Below are 14,344 nucleotides of genomic sequence, written 5' to 3'. Positions count from 1 at the left end.
AAGAGGCCTGTAAGGTGTCTCGATGGAGTTTTTCGGTAACATCAAAGAGATGGTATCACTATTTCATAACAGTATAGTCAGTATTGCGAAGTTCGCCATACTGCGAAGTTCGGGCACCCTAAGAAATACACGATTTTCACCATGAAAACCTACAGGAAGAGCCAAATTTCACCAAAAAGTACGAAGCTACAGTTATTTTCTCTCCAAAATGACCCGTGTGCAAGAAATTACTTACATATTTGTCAATAAAATGACGAAGATCTATGAAGTCTGTTATAATTACTGAAAGAGCAACAGCGCCACCAATTTTTACCAGCGCCACACTGTAGGTTGCGTGGCCGAAATTCGCAATACTCTAGCAAGAAATACCAGTTCCACAATCACGAAGAATCTTCTTGGAAAACAACGTGAAAACAGTTTGCAGGAAAGAAAGTTTGGCCGTGTATCGTACTATAACAAAATTCTCCCACCATATGAAGTATATTTTCAAATGATTTATACCAGAAGATTTAGTTTTGGGGTGTTTTAAGTCTTAAGTGGGCGAACTTCGAAGTCACCATCCTACGCTTGGCGTAACGTTACCGTTATATTCCGTCAAGACGATCAATTTCGACATCGCTGTCCGATCCCGCTTCCTCTTCGCTGGTCTCCGGTTCGAACATATAGGGAAAAACTTCCCCACGATCGTCCACCATGTCCTCCATTTCCCTTACTTCTTCGCCGTTGCTATCTAAATACTGTGTGTCAATGCCACCGGCAGCCATTTCGCGATATGTATAAGCTATGCTGTGCTGTGTATATATGCGTACTACAGTGCGTGTATAGAAACTGTATGTGGTAGCAATATCGTATGCGACCAGGGAGTTATCAGTTATAACAACTCCCTGATGCGACGATATCATTCACTTTCGACTTGGTAAACAAATGACGTCATTTGTTTTTGGCTTTCCCTGAACGAGTCAATCTAGCCGATTTTTGCGGAGTTTTTTGTTGCTTGATAGGAAGAAAATGCAAGGAATTTATGAAAAAAGAAGTCAATGGATGTTTTGTTCGATGTCTTATGTATCAATTTGTGATTTTTCATCTTAATCCAAATCTTAACTTTCTTGTAACAGACTGCTGAAAAAGGTAATATTTTCGAGAAGTTTGAGATTTCTCCATACCCAATGCACTGCGCAGAACATATACAGTTTGCACTCTTCTGCGCTCCCCCCGTGACGTCACTGAATCTATTACGTAATAGTACTTTTTACCGATTTCTACCCCTTTGGAGACGGAAAAAAATCGCGGTGTTGGGTTTTTGTTAATGTAAGAATTGTTAAGTTTAATATTATGCAAAGTCAAGTTTACGTGTCGCTTGACCTTTAAAATCATTACTTATAATTTTCCAATTTGGCTATATCTGTCTAAGTTGCACATTTATTGCGTTAGAGACATATCGGCATACAGAAGAAGAAGAAGAATGATTTTAATAGTTTGATCATGTCTCTCTCGTACCCGTCTGGGTACCTCTAAGTCGTCTTGGCTGATATTCCCCTTGATGTTACAAAGAAATGAAACAATTTTGGAATGTGTCACAGTGCCTACAGGGGCTCACTGCGTGATAAAGCACCAACTGAGTTTTTCTTTGACATTTACTGCTTGCCACATTATAGGATGGACATAACAAAAAATGTCGGTCTGTGTCACTCAGTTCAATGCCGGCTTTTGGCTAAGATCATGTGTAGTATCTGTTCCCTTTCGAGGTGAACGGTGATGCACACCCGACGATGATCACACAGCCACAGTCCCGATGCAAGGGGACTGGGGCTGAGAGCGGATCGGTCGTTTGTTAGTTTGGTTTCGTGCCCAGGTTCTTTCCTGGGCGACTAGCTTTTCCTTCAAAAAAAAAGTTCAATGCCGAACGAAGACAATGAGTTACTGAAATAATGTCCGTTTATGCGTTCTGTGATACTGGCACAGATACCGAAAAATACTGCCAACTTGAATCATTCTGTGGCACTGGATAGCATGGTGTGCCATACAATTTGATGCTACAGTACGAAGTACGACTGCATGAGTTACTGAAATAATGTCCTTTTTAGCGTTCCATATGATGATGTGTATAACTCAAGAGCGGTATGCAATATGATGATATGGGAACACCAAAGATCCTAACTGGGAAGAAAGAGAATCTCGTTGTCTTTTACAGCGAGAAGTGCAAACAGCATGACGTCACATTTTCCTTGATGGAAGTGAGCCTCGCCCAGTGAGCAGCATTTTCTCATTTCAACGTCTAAAAAATGTCGATTAGGAACGGTAGTATACTTACAGTGATAATTATTGTTTCGTCAAACAGTGAAGAACAAAGATCAGACATATTGAGTAGGCCTACTTATAGTGAGCAACCATGAGAAAATTCTACAATTAATGTCTCCATATAATGAACTATATTGACACGCTTTAAAGTAATGAACAATGAGTTTTCCAAAAAAAATCTATTATGGGTCCCAAGACACAAATCTATCTTTTTATAAGCTTGATTCACGCATTCCAGCAACTCATTGATTCAATTAATCCTTGTTGCCTTTGGAAACAAGTTCTTTAATCATTGCTGTAGTTCACCATTTTGCTGCACATTGTTTATTTCACGAGATTAATTGTTAAATAATTAATTTATCAGTTTTCTACAAATTGTTGAATTATGACTTTCCGATGTGAGCATAATTTGTCATTTTGTAACAAATTGTTAAAAATAAAATTTCTATAAATTTTAAAGTATTAGATTGAACAATTAACCCTTTTGTTGCAAGTTGATACCATATGAACAAGAAAATTTGATGTCACTTCAATATTTCCATAGTTTTGGCTGGACTGTCCTTGCAATTTATTGAAGAAAAACATCACATCTTCCTTCGATCTATTCTTGGTAAGATATCTTGCAGAACTTGTCTTTGTTTTTTAAATCAGTTATGTAATGGCTCCTCCTCCATATCCATATAAGCTACTTCTGGTTTCACTTCTTCGCTAGGTTCAATCTTTGGTCACAACTGTTAAGGTTGACCCATCCCATGCCCAGTACTCTTAGAAAATCAGGCAAAATGTCGAAGGCGAGTCAGAACAGGAAGACCTTACTTGACAAAGTTGTTTACTTCTTCACCTGGCTTTCAATTAATTACTCGGTCCATATTAATACCTACATGATGGATCCATGGGAACGGAGAATTTTCAGTATCCTTTTGAAATTGATGTAGCAACGTTGAGCTATATAGTAACGATGGCGAGATATACTGTACAGGCCGCAATGTTATGATGTAAGCCAAGTAGGCTAAGCATTATTAGGCCTAACGTTAGCCTAACACTAACAGTTTAGTATAGTCGAGGGACTTATTAAATATGATTCAGTACATATTAAGACGATCTATCATGATTTTACCATATCAATGAGTAATTCGCAGTAAATACAGAATACACCGCCACTGTCGGTTCACTTTTCTGAAAACGAAGAGGCTCGCATGTAGTGAAACAAGTATATACATTGGTCCTTGTTTTTTTTTAGATAAGAATGATGTTATGAGCGACTTTCCACTGAGCCTCCATTTTGGCGTGGAGTTACAGTGGTGATTGAGCCCATTAAACACAAGTTTCTCATTATGAAATATTAAAGTCCACTAAGCCTCCACTCTGGAGGGGGATGCAATGAGGGATGATACTTTTATTTTGAGTACGACACAACTTTGATTCATGAATATGATCAAGCCCACTGAGCCTCTGTTCTGGGGTGGAGGCACAGTAAAGTGAACCTGTTTTAATCCACTGATCCTCCAATCTGGGATGGAGGCACAGTCGCTGTGGTGATAGAATATAGCATATTTTATGACTGTGACCAAGGCCAACGTACAATAACGACATTGGCGAAGTCTGAGAACTGACAAAGCAGCCTGATATTGGTTGAGAGTCCCGCTCAGCACTGTGTCAGTCGTAACGTGTTTATAAACAGTCAATCTATATTTAGATTACACTTATTACGCGATAGGCATAGGACTAACTGTTGGCTATTTTCAGAAATTTCGCAAGTGATGAAACATTAAAAAACCGGGAGAATAGAATATGAAACCGGGAGGCCGGGAGATTCGGGTAAAAACCGGGAGTCTCCTGGTGAAACCGGGAGAGTTGACAGGTCTGTGGTAAGGAGTCAATTATTGTGAAGACTATAGTTTCAGACATGAATTTAGTGACATTATTATGTAGACAATTGTATTATGTTATACACAAGGGTTGAAATAAGGATTTGTGGACCGGGAGCTACTTTCTAAAAAAGTGGTTCCTGGTTCGCGGCAATTTCAGTAGGACCAGGAGCTATTTTCTCACTACCAGGAGCTAAAAAGGAGAAACAAAATTCAAGTACGGCATGTACAGTACGTACATATCAGTACAGGTGTTGTGCGATATATAAACCATGTGCACCAATGTTATTGTGCATGCACTCGATCGATCAGTAATTTATCAAATCGCTAGGAGTTACTATATAGCACTAGCATGCAATGTAGTTTCAGGCTTCTGTGCAGCGCATGATAAGGCTGATATTTACAGGAGTATGCGGGCGCTTTTTTGCCAACAAAGTGGCGCCTGTGCTTATTGTATTTTCATGTCCAGGGGCGCTATTTTTGTGCTTGCGGGCGCGAATAGCGCCTGGGCGCCCGCTTATTTCAACCCTTGGTTATACAGTACCTAGACTTTATTAAATCATGATGTAACTTTCATGTAGTGTATGTAGATTGTTTTAAATACTTACAATTTCAAGTTTTAGCCATTCTTAATGATTCTTTTTCGTGTATGGATAAATCACTCACCACCAAAAACGAAAATATTGTTTGCAAACTACTCAAAATTGAACCTTCAATCCATTGCAACAGTGTGCGTAAAATACTACATTCCCTCTTCAAAACATAGCATATACTGTACCTTCCAAACAATTGTTTATTTCCAGCTAATTGAAAGTTGTAAACAAGGTTATGCAATGTGTGGTGTTAGGCTACCATGTGGCCAAAGATAGCAGCAAATATGAAGTATTCCATGGATATTTTAGTTCCAGCTGACTGCATCACAATTTGAGCGAATAAACAGATGGTTAGGCTAGCTTTCCCTATTGACTTAGTGTGGTGTTAGGCTACCATGTGTTCAGAGATTTGTGGGGATTTTATGCAAAAAATAGTTTGTAGAGTGCACATGTCTTGGTTGTCATCAAGCAGCTAGCTCTGGTAGTCACTAGCAAGTTTTTTCTTCTGGTATACATTCGTGCATGCGTAACTATTGAAATTCTCAAAATTGTTTGTTCATTCATTTATTTCATAGAAGGGAAGACTGGCAAGGAAATTTACGAGATATTATTATGGATTATAGACGGGATAACAAACCAAAAATAATCGCCCAATTGGCGCTTCACTTAACATTTATTCCAATGCGATTGTCTAGCGATGAATCGCTACAGGGTCACAGCCGTAATGTCTGCTTAAATCAAGTTGAGAGCTGAAATTAATTTCCAAAAATCCCAACTTGGCAATTTTTGACATGCAAGATTTTGGTCAAATTGCGCAATCCCGCAGCTAATGAAACCCTGGATCGTGGTAAAGAAACAGTCTGAAATATATTTGGCAAGGTGTTTCTTTATTTCATGAGCATTTGCATTATTATTTATTATACATCAAAACATTTAGTTCCGTTGTTCATAACAACAGGAGTATCGACTGAAACATATATTTCGGAGGTGTAATGTAAGGTGTCAAAGTGATCTGCCATTTATGTGCATTGTGTTGGCTAGTTCCGTTCGGTCCGGAGTTACAGGTACCCATTACCCGACCGGGTAATGATAACGGGTAAACGGGTTTTGATAATTTTTGCTACCCCACTCAGGCCTACACCTATGTATGCATATGCTAATTTAGGGAATGTCAGTCATTTTTAAAATGATACTACAGCCTCCACAAGATGTCTGCATCCGTTTCCTTCTAAGCTAATAGTAGGTTCTACCACAATCGTGTGGTCAGTGTGTTCAAGTTGATAGGTTAAGAGATATATTCTCAATGACATTGATATTGTGTAATCCATTAAATTCAAGGACATATGGGGCCCCACCAGTATCAGTGTTTAATAAATTATCTTGCAATAATCATTTATTGGGTGCAGAAAGCAAGCCATAATAAGTTAACTCCACTATATCTGTAGCTATACTGTACCTTCCTACTGACATTATGTAAGCCATTGACTTATAACTTGCATTACACTGTATAATTGTAGAAGAAAAATATGTAACATTTCTTTTGTACCAGACCCTGGAACTAACTTGATAATGGGCCAGTTAACTAAATTATTGCATAAGAGGGCAGAGCACTAAGGTCTGCAAAAAGCAAAAAACTCCTTACGCAGTAATACGTCTGAGGCATGCGGTCATACAGACCCAGATGATCATTGTTTTAATTTGACATTGATTGTGCAAAAAAATTCCAAGGTATTTCCCAGGTGTGTCATAGCACAGCTTCTTGCATTGATTTTGATTTTTTTTTCTCTGTTATATGACACCGAAATCTAATGACATAAAAGTATAGTGCTGTAGGGACAGGGGCGTTGGAGCCGGTATGGCAGGTCCGGCGAACGCCGGACCAATATTCACAGGGGAAAAAAAAATAGGACTAAGAACAAAAATATGGCAAAATATAAAGAACGATTTTCAATAATGATGACGGCAAGTAGGCTAAATGTGACTACTCTGGCATGGCAGGGGTCTTGTTTTCAAGCTCGGGAAGTGCCATTTCCTGCAATCTGGGAGGCATTTTTTCAAAATGTTCTCCATTACGCTACGCGCCAACCATGGTGGCGCGTAGTGTTGATTGACCTACCAAATGTACCCCCGATAATTATGACAGATGGCCACACTCTGATCTGCCGTACCAATCCCAGATAGCTTCCGACGCCCCTGAGGGAGGTCCGTCAAGTTTGCTCAAGTGCCTTCTGGTGTTTTCCACTGCATGCAAGTCTTAGTTTGTGCAGTTGCTATTGATGATTTGATGGGTTTTCCTAGTTAATATTCATGGCCAATGAATATCAAAATTAACTGGAAGGTGTTGAGAAACATTCCAAAATGACAAATCATGTAGTGCTAGACTCAGATTAGACTCGGAATACTTTGTTGTTGTTTGATTTTTATGCCCATGTACTTTCTCGGGTGACTTTTCTAAAAACGTATCATGACACAAACCAATAGTAAATTATCCCCTTTATTGAACATAAGCACTGCCGTGTTCCTGTCTACTTTGAATTGAAGTTCAGATTTTTCAATACAGTATGCAGAATTTAGAACAAAGAATTACTCACTTGATTACTTACTGACTACTGCTGGAATTGTTCAATGAGCTATTATCATCTTTCATTCCTCAATGTTAGTGGAGTATTTAGTCAATATTTAAACATTAATACATTCCAATTTCTTTCTGAACAAATGACATAACAAGAGCTCAATTTTAAAATGTAAGCAAAGTAGTTGGTTTTCCATAAATTTGAAAGTCAACAGGTATGCTAATTTTACATCAGTAATATGAATATTATGATGGACTAGGCTATGCTCAGGTCGTATGGCTTACATGTCTGGTACACGTTTTGTAACCACATTAGATCTGTAGGAAGCCCTGAGTCAGGGGCGTAGCGAGCGGGGGGTGTGGGGGGGTGTCACACCCCCCCAATAATTTGGTCGCTGTCGGCAAATTTTGGGTCTGTCGGCAAAAGGAGAAAAGGTGAAGAGAGCGGAAGGGGAAGAAAGAAGGAAAGCTGAATAGAGAAAGGAGAACGGGAGCTTCTTCTGTGCCAAATTTGACTTAAAATATGCACCAGATTGCATCTAAGGACGTTTCAAAACTAAAAATTTTCAAAAGGGGAGGGGTAGACCCCCTACCCTTAGACCACTCCCCCATTTCAGTCACCACTTCCAGATCCGTCGGCAAATCAAATTTGACTTAAAATATGCACCAGATTGCATCTAAGGACGTTTCAAAACTATAAATTTTCCAAAGGGGACGGGGACACCCCTCCCCATAGACCCCTCCCCCATTTCAGTCACCACTTCCAGATCCGTCGGCAAATCAAACTTGACTTAAAATATGCACCAGATTGCATCTAAGGACGTTTCAAAACTATAAATTTTCCAAAGGGGAGGGGGACACCCCTCCCCTTAGACCCCTCCCCCATTTCAGTCACCACTTCCAGATCCGTCGACAAATCAAATTTGACTTAAAATATGCACCAGATTGCATCTAAGGACGTTTCAAAACTAAAAAATTGCCAAAGGGGAGGGGAACACCCCCTCCCCTTAGACCCCTCCCCCATTTCAGTCACCACTTCCAGATCCGTCGACAAATCAAATTTGACTTAAAATATGCACCAGATTGCATCTAAGGACGTTTCAAAACTAAAAAATTGCCAAAGGGGAGGGGAACACCCCCTCCCCTTAGACCCCTCCCCCATTTCAGTCACCACTTCCACATCCGTCGGCAAATCAAATTCTCCACACCCCCCCAACAAAAACCCCTTCGCTACGCCCCTGCCCTGAGTAAGTAAGTAAGTAACGGTATTGTTGACACAATCGTAATAGAAAGTAGAAATATTTTCAGTTCCAAATGGTGGGATGAAGAAATAAACACTGCAAGTCTTAATGTTGATGCAGGTGAACTAGTTTAACAAATATCTTAGTCATAAATACACCATACACAGTGGTTACTTACTTCAAATTGTTGTTACCATATTATAGATAGGATGGTGGATTTAAAGATGAAATCATTCATTTTGGGTATTTGAAATGGCAGTTGAAAAAAATATGATTCCATTTTTCTTAATCCAGGGTTTTCAGATACCATTTTACTAGCAAGTGTGATTACTGGTTGCTACACTGCCTACATATTCTTACCAGCTCATTGTGTGATGATCGTGAGCTACCTTGGGACATGGGAATCTTCTGATGCAACTCCAGAGATCACATAGATGTTTCAAGTGCTAGTTTATACAAGAACAGGTGCCTTTGGCAACCAAGAAACAAGTTTCAAATATACAACTTTCATCTGGACACTTATGGGAAGATTGGATGTAAGCCCATGGAGTTGTTTGTTGAGGACAGGATGACTGAAGAAAACTTACATGCATACTGAATTTACAGAGCTTGAATCATAAAGTTACTACCCTGAAGACAGATGATTGCCATAGAGAGAAATAGCAGATAATAATCTCAAGAACTAACTCTATGTACTAATGTAAGACTTAATGTTATATTTTTATTGTGCAAAGCCACAGGAGAGCAGCAGGGAGAAGAAGTACAGACGTTCAGTATAATTTTCTCATCTTAGAGATTGTAACCAAAAATTTGCATTCATTATCTTCATTGAATTTTGAGAATTAAGGTTTTACATGTTGTGTATTTTGTGCCATTGTGCATTTGTTGAGACTATCTGTAACAACCATTGCATTATACATTGGCTATGATGTTATGACTTTTAGATTGAAAAACATTTATATGCCAGTTTACCCTATTGATTCCTTGTGGTACAGGATGGTGGTGGCATGTTTGTGCCTCCTACTTGTAAATTAAGGTGATCAGACATCCCCAATTTCCAGGGATATTCCCAAGATTTATTTGCCCTCCCTGGATTTAAAGTGTCCCTGTAAATGTCCCCAGATGTTATGAATTGTTTCAGGAGTGTCTCTAAATTCATAAAAAGGCCCTGAATAATTGTAAGTTTACCATACTGTTCATAAAGACAGCTTTCACTTTTAGAAGTCTCAATGTGTGTTTGTTGATGAATTGTGGAAAACACACTTCTGAAGCAGATTCAATGTTTATTATTCTAAATGCACTCTGACCAAGTGGGTTTAATGGAGAAAAGCTATCGCAATCAAAAGAAAGAAATTTATTTTCTGTTGCCCTTATGGCATGAACGATTTACTGTAAAATCACTGTGACTACCCATATCAGCATGTTCATTACACAAATGTAACCAATATATATGATCTATTGTCTACTTTTTCACCTAATTTCTCGGGGGAAACGTCTGAAAACACCGGTTTATTCCTTGCAATGGAAGGAAATGACACAACTTCACAAACTACATCAGTAAAACAGAAAGAAAGACACTATTCAAGAGACTGGACCTAACATAGGCTAGGTCATGGAAGTGAAAGTAAGTCCTAAGCCTAACGGTCGTAAACAAAACAGATTTAATTGGCGCATGATATGTTGGGCGGGGCTTGCAAATTTTGAATGAAGTTTGTAGACTCTATGGACCCATTAAAAAATCTGGCGAATTTTATTCATCTCAAAATGTTTAATGACAGATAACTCAAGAAAAATAATGATTATTAATATGAAAATTGCATAGAAATGTGTTGAACTACGTGATGGATAATAAAACCTCCAGTGTTTTTTTGGTTCCTTGCTTTAGCAAAAGGAACCTATGTAGTCAGGTTGGCGTGTGTATGCGTGTTTGTGTGTGCGTCTGTGACACTTGCTTGGGTACGCTCTATCTCACTAAGGAAATGTTGGATTGAGGCCAAACTTGGACTATAGATCCGCCATATGGAGAAGGTGTGCCTTATTGTTTTTGGTGCCCACAAAGGTCAGTTATGGTCCAAAAACCGAAAATATTAAAACTGCAATAACTCCCAGTGCCAATGTGTGACAAGGTTGATATTTTGGGACAAGTTGTGAACTGGTTAGGGGAACATTTTCAAACATAACGGTCATGTGATCCGAGGTCACCAAAGGTCAATTAATGAAAAAACTAGTATTTTTGCAATAACTTGAGAATGAATTGTCCGTTAGGGTTGGGAGTTGCCTCAATGTGATCCAATTGTCCAAAGGTCACATTAGAAAAACTGCTTATTTAGGGAGGAAACGAACAAACAAGAAAATGATTGGTTATGATGCTAGATTTGGATATCAAAGGTACCTTCCGATCAACAATGTCAATGGGTTGACACCCGTGTGACCTTCGTGTGCGAAGTTATACGAGGTCAAAGTTAATTTTCAGACATTTAATGCAATAACTCCCAGTTCCAAGGTGTGACACGGTTGATATTTTTGGACAAGTTGCAAATGGTATAGGGGAATATTTTCAAACTTAACGGTCATGTGATCCGAGGTCGCCATAGGTCAATTAATGTTAAAAAACTAATATTTTGGGGGGAGAAAATGGGCAAAGACAAAAATTGTTTGAATTTTTATAGTTTTATGCTATATTCACGTCACACCGATCAAAAATGTCAATGAGTTGACCCAAGGTGACCTTTGTGGGTTCAGTTATATGAGGTCAAAGTTAATCTTCAGACATTTAGTGCAATAACTCCCAGTGCCAAGGTGTGTCACGGTTGATATTTTGGGACAAGTTGCAAATAGTATAGGGGAATATTTTCAAACTTAACGGTCATGTGATCCGAGGTCACCATAGGTCAATTAATGATAAAAAACTAGTTTTTTGGCGATAACTTGAGAACGAATTGTCCGTTAGGGTTGGAAGTTGCTTCAATGTAATCCAATTGTCGACTCGCATCTGGGTGACCTTTGACCTCAATTTGACCTCTGGTGACCTTTACTTGTTTTGGGGATTTTTACAGTTTCAATGCTATTTTCAGATGTTAAAGGTACCTTCTGATCATAAATGTCAATGGGTTGACCCCTGTGTGACCTTCGTGTGCAAAGTTATATGAGGTCAAAGTTAATCTTCAGACATTTAGTGCAATAACTCCCAGTGCCAAGGTGTGTCACGGTTGATATTATGGGACAAGTTGCAAATGGTATAGGGGAATATTTTCAAACTTAACGGTCATGTGATCCGAGGTCGCCAAAGGTCAATTAATGATAAAAAACTAGTTTTTTGGCGATAACTTGAGAACGAATTGTCCGTTAGGGTTGGAAGTTGCTTCAATGTATTCCAATTGTCGACCCGCATCTGGGTGATCTTTGACCTCAATTTGACCTCTGACCAGTGACCTTTACTTGTTTTGGGGATTTTTACAGTTTTTATGCTATTTTCAGATGTCAAAGGTACCTTCTGATCATAAATGTCAATGGGTTGACCCCCGTGTGACCTTAGTGTGCGAAGTTATTTATGTTAAAATTTAAATAATTAATGTTAAAAAACTAGTATTTGGGGGGGGGGGGGAAATGGGCAAAGAAAAAATGTTTGAAGTTTACAGTTTTTATGCTTTATTTAGGTCTCACCGATCAAAAATGTCAATTGGTTGACCTCCGGGTGACCTTTGTGTGTGAAGTTATGTATACAAGTTCAAAGTTAATTTTTAGACATTTAATGCATTTAAATCCCAATGCCAAGGTGTGACACGGTTGATATTTTGGGACAAGTTGTGAATGGGGTGGTGGAACATTTTCAAATTTAACGGTCATGTCATCTGTGGTCACCAATGTTATCATATTTGTTGACCCGCTTGTAGGTGACCTTATATTTCTTACATTTTCGACGCCATGTTCAGATCTCAAAAGTGCATTTTGATCAAAATCCCATCACAATTTGTGATCACAAAAGTGTTGGCTATAGTGTTGGTTACTTTATTGGTACATGTAGGACCACAATTACTTGACTATTTGATCCCAATCTTGCTTGATAATATTATGTGTATTGTCATATACCCCTACGCAAGGAACCACAGTGCCCTTGGGCTCTTGTTGTTTCTGCATTGGATTTTCATTTTGGACAAAATATGTTTCTGGATGAGGTATTTTAAACCTGGGTATTAACCATTATCCTTGAAACATAGAAGCATCAAAACACTCAAAATTGCTACCCCTCCCTGTAAATTGATAGTGAAGGTTCTGACCTGTATTGCCAACAAAGATGGGGGTGGGGGGGGGGCGGGGTGTCCAGTTCGATATCCTGTAAAGACTCAAAAAGTTCATAGTGAATGGAACTAAATACTTGGCATGTAGATCGACCATATTAAGAATAAGAACCTTTTTATGTGAAGGTGAAAGATCATTATAAAGGTCAACAGAAATTAAGTCTGTAAACCTTGGAAACATGATCACTCCAATAGCAAAGGTTGGATGAACTTCACACTTGATATGACCTGATATAACAACTCAAAAGAGACACCTTGGTCTCTGTATATTCCCCCAGAATCCTATCAAAATTTGTCGACGTCAAAGGTCAGTTGAGCTACATATAAGCTTGTAGACATTATACCTCAACAAATGTAGAGCTATGATTTGTCTGGTATTTTGTATGCAAGGGTGGCGATCTGTTTCAAATATTGGGGGGGGGGGGACATTTGCTTGGATGCAGGCCAATTACTATCAAAGCGGAGCGCCACCATTGATTGGCGCGCAGCGTACAAGAAAATTTCTGGTTTTGATAGCCCCCCAGATCACCGGAAATGGCACTTCTCGGGCTTGAAAATGACCAACCAGATGTACACTTTTGCCTGAGAACCAAGTTTTTCCTAATAGTTTTTTTTTCATTCATAAACTTTTTTCAAGATTGTCACCAGTCACACATCATGTTCGACCTCATTGCATCTCCTGTGGATCATTGCTTTTGTAGGTAATTCTACGTAACGCTACACAATACCCGTCAGCCCCACTTTTCAAGGTTTTAAGCCCATTATTTGTTCAGAATTTGAATAATAAATTCACTTCAAAACATACCCATAATGTTGCACAAAATTTCATCTATTGACAACCAATATAGAAAAACCCCCCTCAACCCCTAATAGACCGGTCAAAATTGCACGAGTAGAGGGAAATATGATGAAGAATGTTGGTCAAGGAATTTTCGAAAATTCAGACACAGTTAAATTATTGGTGTACAAATATTAAAACCTCTTATAACGGCTACTATAAAACTTCGATATCATAAAAAATACCAAAAAAGTATGCTCGAGGGGGAGGGCGGTCTCCACCCTTCACCCCCCCCCCCCCGCCGGGGGGTGAAGGCACCTGCGGTTAGAAATCTTGTAGGAAACAGGCCAAATGGAAACCCAGTGAACCCATATCGATGTGGATCATATATATGATTGCGTACTTACACTCATACACAAGATGCAAACCAAATTTCATTACGGATGCAGCTATTCATTTCGAGAAAAAAAGTAAAAACTACTTTCGGTCATATATAGTAACAAATTGTGACACGGTAAGACAGGCGCCTTGCGAGGAATTTGCCAAGGGAGGGGCAAAGCTTGTACCCAGACTTTCTAATTGTAGCGCCACCATAAGTTGTAGCGAAGCGCAAAAGAAAATTTTCGCCGAAAATGCCTCCCAGATCGCTGGAAATGGCACTTTCCAGGCCTTGTAAGTTGCATCTTAGCATTTTCT

General features: G+C 39.1%; 2 long non-coding RNA genes across 2 annotated transcripts in view; one reads left to right on the top strand and one right to left on the bottom strand.

Moving 5' to 3' along the window:
- The window catches only part of LOC139970546 (uncharacterized), a 28,306-nt gene extending 27,448 nt beyond the window's left edge, over window positions 1-858 (bottom strand). Inside the window, exon 1 of the long non-coding RNA XR_011794167.1 lies at window positions 583-858. This is a non-coding gene — a long non-coding RNA (uncharacterized lncRNA). The remainder of the gene's footprint in view (window positions 1-582) is intronic.
- A 2,060-nt stretch (window positions 859-2,918) lies between these two features.
- LOC139970545 (uncharacterized) lies at window positions 2,919-10,019 on the top strand. Its single transcript, XR_011794165.1, has 2 exons — window positions 2,919-3,210; window positions 8,876-10,019. It is a non-coding gene; the product is annotated as an uncharacterized lncRNA (long non-coding RNA).
- Window positions 10,020-14,344: the final 4,325 nt, after the last annotated feature.

This window comes from Apostichopus japonicus, chromosome 8 (assembly GCF_037975245.1).
Source record: "Apostichopus japonicus isolate 1M-3 chromosome 8, ASM3797524v1, whole genome shotgun sequence".
NCBI classification, from domain to species: domain Eukaryota; kingdom Metazoa; phylum Echinodermata; class Holothuroidea; order Aspidochirotida; family Stichopodidae; genus Apostichopus; species Apostichopus japonicus.
The sequence above is the reverse complement of the archived record's forward strand: the minus strand, read 5'-3'. Positions and strand labels throughout refer to the sequence as shown.